Genomic DNA, 10773 nt, shown 5'->3' with positions numbered 1-10773 from the left:
GTTCCCTCTCTCTCTTCCTCCTCGTTCCCTCTCTCTCTTCCTCCTCGTTCCCTCTCTCTCTTCCTCCTCGTTCCCTCTCTCTCTTCCTTCTCGTTCCCTCTCTCTCTCCCTCCTCGTTCCCTCTCTCTCTTCCTCCTGGTTCCCTCTCTCTCTTCCTCCTCGTTCCCTCTCTCTCTCCCTCCTCGTTCCCTCTCTCTCTTCCTCCTCGTTCCCTCTCTCTCTTCCTACTCGTTCCCTCTCTCTCCCTCCTCGTTCCCTCTCTCTCTTCCTCCTCGTTCCCTCTCTCTCTTCCTCCTCGTTCCCTCTCTCTTCCTCCTCGTACCCTCTCTCTTCCTCCTCGTACCCTCTCTCTTCCTCCTGGTTCCCTCTCTCTCTTCCTCCTCGTTCCCTCTCTCTCTTCCTCCTCGTTCCCTCTCTCTCTTCCTCCTCGTTCCCTCTCTCTTCCTCCTCGTTCCCTCTCTCTTCCTCCTCGTTCCCTCTCTCTCTTCCTCCTCGTTCCCTCTCTCTTCCTCCTCGTTCCCTCTCTCCTCCTCCTCGTTCCCTCTCTCTCTTCCTCCTCGTTCCCTCTCTCTCTTCCTCCTCGTTCCCTCTCTCTCTCCCTCCTCGTTCCCTCTCTCTCTCCCTCCTCGTTCCCTCTCTCTCTTCCTCCTCGTTCCCTCTCTCTCTTCCTCCTCGTTCCCTCTCTCTTCCTCCTCGTTCCCTCTCTCTTCCTCCTTGTTCCCTCTCTCTCTTCCTCCTCGTTCCCTCTCTCTCTTCCTCCTCGTTCCCTCTCTCTCTCCCTCCTCGTTCCCTCTCTCTCTTCCTCCTCGTTCCCTCTCTCTCTTCCTCCTCGTTCCCTCTCTCTCTCCCTCCTCGTTCCCTCTCTCTCTTCCTCCTCGTTCCCTCTCTCTCTTCCTCCTCGTTCCCTCTCTCTTCCTCCTCGTTCCCTCTCTCTCTTCCTCCTCGTTCCCTCTCTCTCTCCCTCCTCGTTCCCTATCTCTCTCCCTCTTCGTTCCCTCTCTCTCTCCCTCCTCGTTCCCTATCTCTCTCCCTCTTCGTTCCCTATCTCTCTCCCTCTTCGTTCCCTATCTCTCCCTCCTCGTTCCCTCTCTCTCTTCCACCTCGTTCCCTCTCTCTCTTCCTCCTCGTTCCCTCTCTATCCCTCCTCGTTCCCTCTCTCTCTTCCTCCTCGTTCCCTCTCTCTCTTCCTCCTCGTTCCCCCTCTCTCTTCCTCCTCGTTCCCTCTCTCTCTTCCTCCTCGTTCCCTCTCTCTCTTGCTTCTCGTTCCCTCTCTCTCTTCCTCCTCGTTCCCTCTCTCTCTCCCTCCTCGTTCCCTCTCTCTCTCCCTCCTCGTTCCCTCTCTCTCTTCCTCCTCGTTCCCTCTCTCTTCCTCCTCGTTCCCTCTCTCTCTCCCTCCTCGTTCCCTCTCTCTCTCGCTTCTCGTTCCCTCTCTCACTCCCTCCTCGTTCCCTCTCTCTCTCCCTACTCGTTCCCTCTCTCTCTTCCTCCTCGTTCCCTCTCTCTCTTCCTCCTCGTTCCCTCTCTCTCTCCCTCCTCGTTCCCTCTCTCTTCCTCCTCGTTCCCTCTCTCTCTTCCTCCTCGTTCCCTCTCTCTCTCCCTCCTCGTTCCCTCTCTCTCTTCCTCCTCGTTCCCTCTCTCTCTTCCTCCTCGTTCCCTCTCTCTCTTCCTCCTCGTTCCCTCTCTCTCTTCCTCCTCGTTCCCTCTCTCTCTTCCTCCTCGTTCCCTCTCTCTCTTCCTCCTCGTTCCCTCTCTCTCTCCCTCCTCGTTCCCTCTCTCTCTTCCTCCTCGTTCCCTCTCTCTCTCCCTCCTCGTTCCCTCTCTCTCTCCCTCCTCGTTCCCTCTCTCTCTTCCTCCTCGTTCCCTCTCTCTCTTCCTCCTCGTTCCCTCTCTCTCTCCCTCCTCGTTCCCTCTCTCTCTCCCTCCTCGTTCCCTCTCTCTCTTCCTCCTCGTTCCCTCTCTCTCTCCCTCCTCGTTCCCTCTCTCTCTTCCTCCTCGTTCCCTCTCTCTTCCTCCTCGTTCCCTCTCTCTCTTCCTCCTCGTTCCCTCTCTCTCTTCCTCCTCGTTCCCTCTCTCTCTCCCTCCTCGTTCCCTCTCTCTCTTCCTCCTCGTTCCCTCTCTCTCTTCCTCCTCGTTCCCTCTCTCTCTTCCTCCTCGTTCCCTCTCTCTCTCCCTCCTCGTTCCCTCTCTCTCTCCCTCCTCATTCCCTCTCTCTCTTCCTCCTCGTTCCCTCTCTCTCTTCCTCCTCGTTCCCTCTCTCTCTTCCTCCTCGTTCCCTCTCTCTCTTCCTCCTCGTTCCCTCTCTCTATTAACTAGACTTAATCTGAGAATTGTTGTTGCTTTGCTACGGTGTGGACTAATGAACACACCCCAGACAACCGGTCTAAAATGTGATATATTGTTCTATGAACGACCTGATGAAAGCTACTACAGCTACAGCACATTGTTGTTGACATCTGACTCCGAGGGAACGACCACACACACACACACACACACACACACACACACACACACACACACACACACACACACACACACACACACACACACACACAACCGGTGTCTCAGTCACACACACACACACACACACACACACACACACACACACACACACACACACACACACACACAACCGGTGTCTCAGTCACACACACACACACACACACACACACAACCGGTGTCTCAGTCACACACACACACACACACACACACACACACACACACACAACCGGTGTCTCAGTCACACACACACACACACACACACACACACACACACACACACACAACCGGTGTCTCAGTCACACACACACACACACACACACACACACACACACACACACACACACGCAACCGGTGTCTCAGTCACACACACAAAAACACACACGACAACATTGCTGAGTACTATCTCTCTGTACTATAAAGGTGGAGATTTACACTAAAAACATGGAGGTACATTCTGTAAGTCAGTATTTCACTGTTATTCTACACCTGTTGTTTACCATGTGACTAATACAGTCTGACTGGGTTTGTTTTAATGGTCACCTGTTGTTTACCATGTGACTAATACAGTCTGACTGGGTTTGTTTTAATGGTCACCTGTTGTTTACCATGTGACTAATACAGTCTGACTGGGTTTGTTTTAATGTTCACCTGTTGTTTACCATGTGACTAATACAGTCTGACTGGGTTTGTTTTAATGGTCACCTGTTGTTTACCATGTGACTAATACAGTCTGACTGGGTTTGTTTTAATGGTCACCTGTTGTTTACCATGTGACTAATACAGTCTGACTGGGTTTGTTTTAATGTTCACCTGTTGTTTACCATGTGACTAATACAGTCTGATTGGGTTTGTTTTAATGGTCACCTGTTGTTTACCATGTGACTAATACAGTCTGACTGGGTTTGTTTTAATGGTCACCTGTTGTTTACCATGTGACTAATACAGTCTGACTGGGTTTGTTTTAATGGTCACCTGTTGTTTACCATGTGACTAATACAGTCTGACTGGGTTTGTTTTAATGGTCACCTGTTGTTTACCATGTGACTAATACAGTCTGACTGGGTTTGTTTTAATGGTCACCTGTTGTTTACCATGTGACTAATACAGTCTGACTGGGTTTGTTTTAATGGTCACCTGTTGTTTACCATGTGACTAATACAGTCTGACTGGGTTTGTTTTAATGTTCACCTGTTGTTTACCATGTGACTAATACAGTCTGATTGGGTTTGTTTTAATGGTCACCTGTTGTTTACCATGTGACTAATACAGTCTGACTGGGTTTGTTGATTGTAATACAATCTGTTTTAATGTTTGTTGTCATTTCCTCCGAGTCCCGACCGCTAAACTGTTTATCAAACTGATTCAGATGGCACCCTATTCCCTATGTAGTTCACTACTTTATAGCACTCTATTCCCTATGTAGTGCACTGCTTTATAGCACCCTATTCCCTATGTAGTGCACTACTTTATAGCACTATATTCCCAATGTAGTGCACTACTTTATAGCACCCTATTCCCTATGTAGTGCACTACTTTATAGCACTCTATTCCCTATGTAGTTCACTACTTTATAGCACCCTATTCCCTATATAGTGCACTACTTTATAGAACCCTATTCCCTATATAGTGCACTACCTTTATAGCACCCTATTCCCTATATAGTGCACTACTTTATAGCACCCTATTCCCTATATAGTGCACTACTTTAAAGCACCCTATTCCCTATGTAGTGCACTACTTTAAAGCACCCTATTCCCTATATATTGCACTACTTAATAGAACCATATTCTTTATACTTTGTCCTAGTTCTCTGCTTGTAAACTTTCATACTGTTAATATCGTGTTTTTAGTGGTAATCTTTCTCTGTCACTAGTATGTTGGGTCTTGGATTGTTTCTTAGTGGTAATCTTTCTCTGTCACTAGTATGTTGGGTCTTGGATTGTACCTTAGTGGTAATCTTTCTCTGTCACTAGTATGTTGGGTCTTGGATTGTTCCTTAGTGGTAATATTTCTCTGTCAGGTTTATAGGAACGACACACTAGTATGTAGGGTCTTGGATTGTTCCTTAGTGGTAATCTTTCTCTGTCAGGTTTATAGGAACAGCACACTAGTATGTTGGGTCTTGGATTGTTCCTTAGTGGTAATCTTCCTCTGTCACTAGTATGTTAGGTCTTGGATTGTTCCTTAGTGGTAATCTTTCTCTGTCACTAGTATGTTGGGTCTTGGATTGTTCCTTAGTGGTAATCTTTCTCTGTCACTAGTATGTTGGGTCTTGGATTGTTCCTTAGTGGTAATCTTTCTCTGTCACTAGTATGTTGGGTCTTGGATTGTACCTTAGTGGTAATCTTTCTCTGTCACTAGTATGTTGGGTCTTGGATTGTTCCTTAGTGGTAATCTTTCTCTGTCACTAGTATGTTGGGTCTTGGATTGTTCCTTAGTGGTAATCTTTCTCTGTCACTAGTATGTTGGGTCTTGGATTGTTCCTTAGTGGTAATATTTCTCTGTCAGGTTTATAGGAACGACACACTAGTATGTAGGGTCTTGGATTGTTCCTTAGTGGTAATCTTTCTCTGTCAGGTTTATAGGAACAGCACACTAGTATGTTGGGTCTTGGATTGTACCTTAGTGGTAATCTTTCTCTGTCACTAGTATGTTGGGTCTTGGATTGTTCCTTAGTGGTAATATTTCTCTGTCAGGTTTATAGGAACGACACACTAGTATGTAGGGTCTTGGATTGTTCCTTAGTGGTAATCTTTCTCTGTCAGGTTTATAGGAACAGCACACTAGTATGTTGGGTCTTGGATTGTACCTTAGCTGTAATCTTTCTCTGTCACTAGTATGTTGGGTCTTGGATTGTTCCTTAGTGGCAATCTTTCTCTGTCAGGTTTATAGGAACAGCACACTAGTATGTTGGGTCTTGGATTGTACCTTAGTGGTAATCTTTCTCTGTCACTAGTATGTTAGGTCTTGGATTGTTCCTTAGTGGTAATCTTCCTCTGTCACTAGTATGTTGGGTCTTGGATTGTTCCTTAGTGGTAATCTTTCTCTGTCACTAGTATGTTGGGTCTTGGATTGTTCCTTAGTGGTAATCTTACTCACTAGTATGTTAGGTCTTGGATTGTTCCTTAGTGGTAATCTTTCTCTGTCACTAGTATGTTAGGTCTTGGATTGTTCCGTGTCGTGTTATTTAAACTCATCCGGTGTTTGTGACTGTTACAGCGTTGCTATGGTGACGGATAGATCAGGTTTTCAAACCCCCCCCCCCCCCGGGGTCGTCCACGTATCGCCCACAGAGATAACATCCCTAGGCTTTAGTTCAGAGGACCTCGTCTTCAGGTGTTCTCGGGCAATGATACTCATCAAGGATACTCATCAAGGATACTCATCAAGGATACTCATCAAGGATACTCATCAAGGATACTCATCATGGATACTCATCAAGGATACTCATCAAGGATACTCATCAAGGATACTCATCAAGGATACTCATCAAGGATACTCATCATGGATACTCATCAAGGATACTCATCAAGGATACTCATCAAGGATACTCATCAATGATACTCATCAAGGATACTCATCAAGGATACTCATCAAGGATACTCATCAAGGATACTCATCAAGGATACTCATCAAGGTCGCTAAGTGGGAGGCCAGGGTTCAGATCCTATCCTGCTAGTGTACTACATCAGGACTAGGGGCCCATTTAGGATGCTAACCCTGTCTGTGTTGACTCTATGTACTGTTGTCTCATCAGGACTAGGGGCCCATTTAGGATGCTAACCCTGTCTGTGTTGACTCTATGTACTGTTGTCTCATCAGGACTAGGGGCCCATTTAGGATGCTAACCCTGTCTGTGTTAACTCTATGTACTGTTGCCTCATAAAACTAGGATTTTTTTAAAGAACTTTGTGTGTGTTTTTGATTGTCCAACAGTTATCTGATCTCTCATATCATTTAGGATCCAAACACTTCCTGTTTATATATACACGGCTGTTCAAGAGTTTGGGGTCTCTTAGACATTTCAGTGTTTTAGAAAGAAAAGCACATTTGAACCTTTATGTAACTAGGCAAATCAGTTAAGAACAAATTCTTATTTACAATGACGGCCTACGGGGGAACAGTGGGTTAACTGCCTTGTTCAGGGGCGGAACAACAGATTTTTACCTCGTCAGCTCGGGGGATTTGATCTTGCAACCTTTCGGTTACTGGTCCAACGCTCTAACCACTAGGCTACCTGCCGCCCCGAAAGGGTTTTCTAATGATCAATTAGCCTTTTAAAATGATAAACTTGGATTAGCTCACACAATGTGCCATTGGAACACAGGAGTGATGGTTGCTGATAATGGGCCTCTGTACGCCAATGTAGATATTCCATTAAAAATCAGCCGTTTCCAGCTACAATAGTCATTTACAACATTAACAATGTCTACACTGTATTTCTGATCAATTTGATAATATTTGAATGGACAAAAAAATAGCTTTTAGGATCCTAACACTTCCTGTTATATACATCATTTAGGATCCTAACACTTCATGTTATATATATCATTTAGATTCCTAACACATCCAAACACTTCCTGTTATATCATTTAGGATCCTAACACATCCAAACACTTCCTGTTATATCATTTAGGATCCTAACACATCCAAACACTTCCTGTTATATATATCATTTAGGATCCTAACACTTCCTGTTATATATATCATTTAGATTCCTAACACATCCAAACACTTCCTGTTATATTATTTAGGATCCTAACACATCCAAACACTTCCTGTTATATCATTTAGGATCCTAACACATCCAAACACTTCCTGTTATATCATTTAGGATCCTAACACATCCAAACACTTCCTGTTATATCATTTAGGATCCTAACACATCCAAACACTTCCTGTTATATCATTTAGGATCCTAACACATCCAAACACTACCTGTTATATCATTTAGGATCCTAACACATCCAAACACTTCCTGTTATATCATTTAGGATCCTAACACATCCAAACACTTCCTGTTACATCATTTAGGATCCTAACACATCCAAACACTTCCTGTTATATCATTTAGGATCCTAACACATCCAAACACTTCCTGTTATATAATTTAGGATCCTAACACATCCAAACACTTCCTGTTATATAATTTAGGATCCTAACACATCCAAACACTTCCTGTTATATCATTTAGGATCCTAACACATCCAAACACTTCCTGTTATATCATTTAGGATCCTAACACATCCAAACACTTCCTGTCAGAATACAAGCTACTCCTCTCTTCCTGTTGTTAAGTCTCTCTCTCTCTCATTTGCTGTCTCTCGTTCTCTCTCTTTCTTGTTCTCTCTCTGTCTTTCTCTGTCTCTTTGTCGCTTTCACTCTCTTAACCCCCCCCTCCATCTCTCTCTCTAGATCTCTCTCTCTCTCTCCCCGTCTTTCCCAGATATGCTGTAGTTTAGTACCAAATCTTAGTCTGAACAACAAACCTATCTTAGTTCTCTCTCTAACACAGCACTGCCCTGTCAAACAATGTCTACAGGAATGACCACACACACACTGCACTTAACACTGCCCTGTCAAACAATGTCTACAGGAATGACCACACACACACAGCACTGCCCTGTCAAACAATGTCTACAGGAATGACCACACACACACTGCACTGCCCTGTCAAACAATGTCTACAGGAATGACCACACACACACTGCACTTAGCACTGCCCTGTCAAACAATGCCTTGTGGAATGACAGTGTGTGTGTGTGTGTGTGTGTGTGTGTGTGTGTGTGTGTGTGTGTGTGTGTGTGTGTGTGTGTGTGTGTGTGTGTGTGTGTGTGTGTGTGTGTGTGTGTGTGTGTGTGTGTGTGTGTGTGTGTGTGTGTGTGTGTGTGTGTGTGTGTGTGTGTGTGTGTGTGTTTCCTGAATAAGCAGACATGTTGACATGACACACAGTTCAGAGCTGTGGCTGGGACAATGCAGGCCTTTATGTTAGACACACCCCTCACTAGGGTGTGATAGACAGGCCCCTCACTAGGGTGTGATAGACAGGCCACTGTTCACAGAAGTGTTACGGAAAGAACATTTTAAAAACATCCTTCCATCTCTCCCTTCATCTCTCCATCTAACCCTCTAACCCTCTATCTCTCCATCTATCCCTCTATCCCTCTTTCCCTCCATCTATCCCTCCATCTCTCCCTCTTTCCCTCCCTCTAACCCTCTCTCTCCATCTCTCCATCTATCCCTCTATCTCTCCCTCTATCCCTCCATCTCTCCCTCCATCTCTCCCTCTTTCCCTCCCTCTATCCCTCTATCCCTCCATCTATCCCTCTTTCCCTCCATCTAACCCTCTATCCCTCCATATCTCCCTCTTTCCCTCCATCTCTCCATCTCTCCCTTCATCTCTCCCTCCATCTCTCCCTCTTTCCCTCCATCTCTCCATCTCTCCATCTAACCCTCTATATCTAACCCTCTATTTCTCCATCTCTCCATCTCTCCATCTAACCCTCTATCTCTCCATCTCTCCATCTAACCCTATATCTCTCCATCTCTCCATCTATCCCTCTATCTCTCCATCTATCCCTCTATCCCTCTTTCCCTCCATCTATCCCTCTTTCCCTCCATCTATCCCTCCATCTCTCCCTCCATCTCTCCCTCTTTCCCTCCCTATATCCCTCTATCCCTCCAGCTATCCCTCTTTCCCTCCATCTAACCCTCTATCCCTCCATCTCTCCCTCCATCTCTCCATCTCTCCCTTCATCTCTCCCTCCATCTCTCCCTCTTTCCCTCCATCTCTCCATCTAACCCTCTATATCGAACCCTCTATCTCTCCATCTCTCCATCTCTCCATCTTTCCATCTCTCCATCTAACCCTCTATCCCTCTATCTCTCCATCTCTCCATCTATCCCTCTATCTCTCCATCTATCCCTCTATCCCTCCATCTATCCCTCTTTCCCTCCATCTAACCCTCTATCCCTCTATCTCTCCAACTATCCCTCTATCTCTCCACCTCTCCCTCTTTTCCTCCATCTCTCCCTCCATCTCTCCATCTCTCCATCTAACCCTCCATCTCTCCATCTCTCCCTCCATCTCTCCATCTAACCCTCTATCCCTCTTTCCCTCCATCTCTCCCTCCATCTCTCCATCTAACCCTCCATCCCTCCATCTCTCCCTCCATCTCTCATCTAACCCTCCATCCCTCCATCTAACCCTCTATCCCTCTTTTCCTCCATCTCTCCATCCATCTCTCCATCCCTCCATCTAACCCTCTATCCCTCTTTCCCTCCATCTCTCCCTCCATCTCTCCCTCTTTCCCTCCTCTCCTCTATCCCTCTATCCCTCCATCTATCCCTCTATCCCTCTATCTCTCCATCTCTCCCTCTTTCCCTCCATCTCTCCCTCCATCCCTCCATCTAACCCTCTATCCCTCTTTCCCTCCATCTCTCCATCCCTCCATCTCTCCATCTAACCCTCCATCTCTCCATCTCTCCATCTCTCCATCTATCCCTCTATCCCTCCATCTCTCTCTCTTACCTTAAAAACCTTTTAATGACCTTAGATCAGTGTAATGGATGCAGCATGACTGTAAGTCGCTTTGGAAAGAAGCTTCTGCTAAATGGCCTATTATTGTTATTATGATACAGTATATTATCAGTGTCTGGGGTCAAAGTTCATCCTATGTAAAGCAGTAGCTGGGTCGTTCCATCAAATGACTGCCTTTTGTCCCTTTGATATTTTAGGTAGAAATTGTGCACCAATATTGAATTTAAAAGCCTGTTATATTCAACGCAATGTCCTTTTAATATAGACCACATGGAGAATTCAATATCAGATTTTTAATAGCAATAAAGACAAGCTAAGTTTTGTGTATATCATTTAGGATCCTAACACTTCCTGTTTTGTGTTTATCATTTAGGATCCTAACACTTCCTGTTTTGTGTATATCATTTAGGATCCTAACACTTCCTGTTTTGTGTATATCATTTAGGATCCTAACACTTCCTGTTTTGTGTATATCATTTAGGATCCTAACACGTCCTGTTTTGTGTATATCATTTAGGATCCCAACACTTCCTGTTTTGTGTATATCATTTAGGATCCTAACACTTCCTGTTTTGTGTATATCATTTAGGATCCTAACACTTCCTGTTTTGTGTATATCATTTAGGATCCTAACACTTCCTGTTTTGTGTATATCATTTAGGATCCTAACACTTCCTGTTTTGTATATATCATTTAGGATCCTAACACTTCCTGTTTTGTGTATATCATTTAGG

The sequence above is a fragment of the Salvelinus alpinus genome, chromosome 6 (genome assembly GCF_045679555.1).
Source record: "Salvelinus alpinus chromosome 6, SLU_Salpinus.1, whole genome shotgun sequence".
Classification (NCBI taxonomy): Eukaryota; Metazoa; Chordata; class Actinopteri; order Salmoniformes; family Salmonidae; genus Salvelinus; species Salvelinus alpinus.
Note: the sequence above shows the minus strand (reverse complement) of the source record.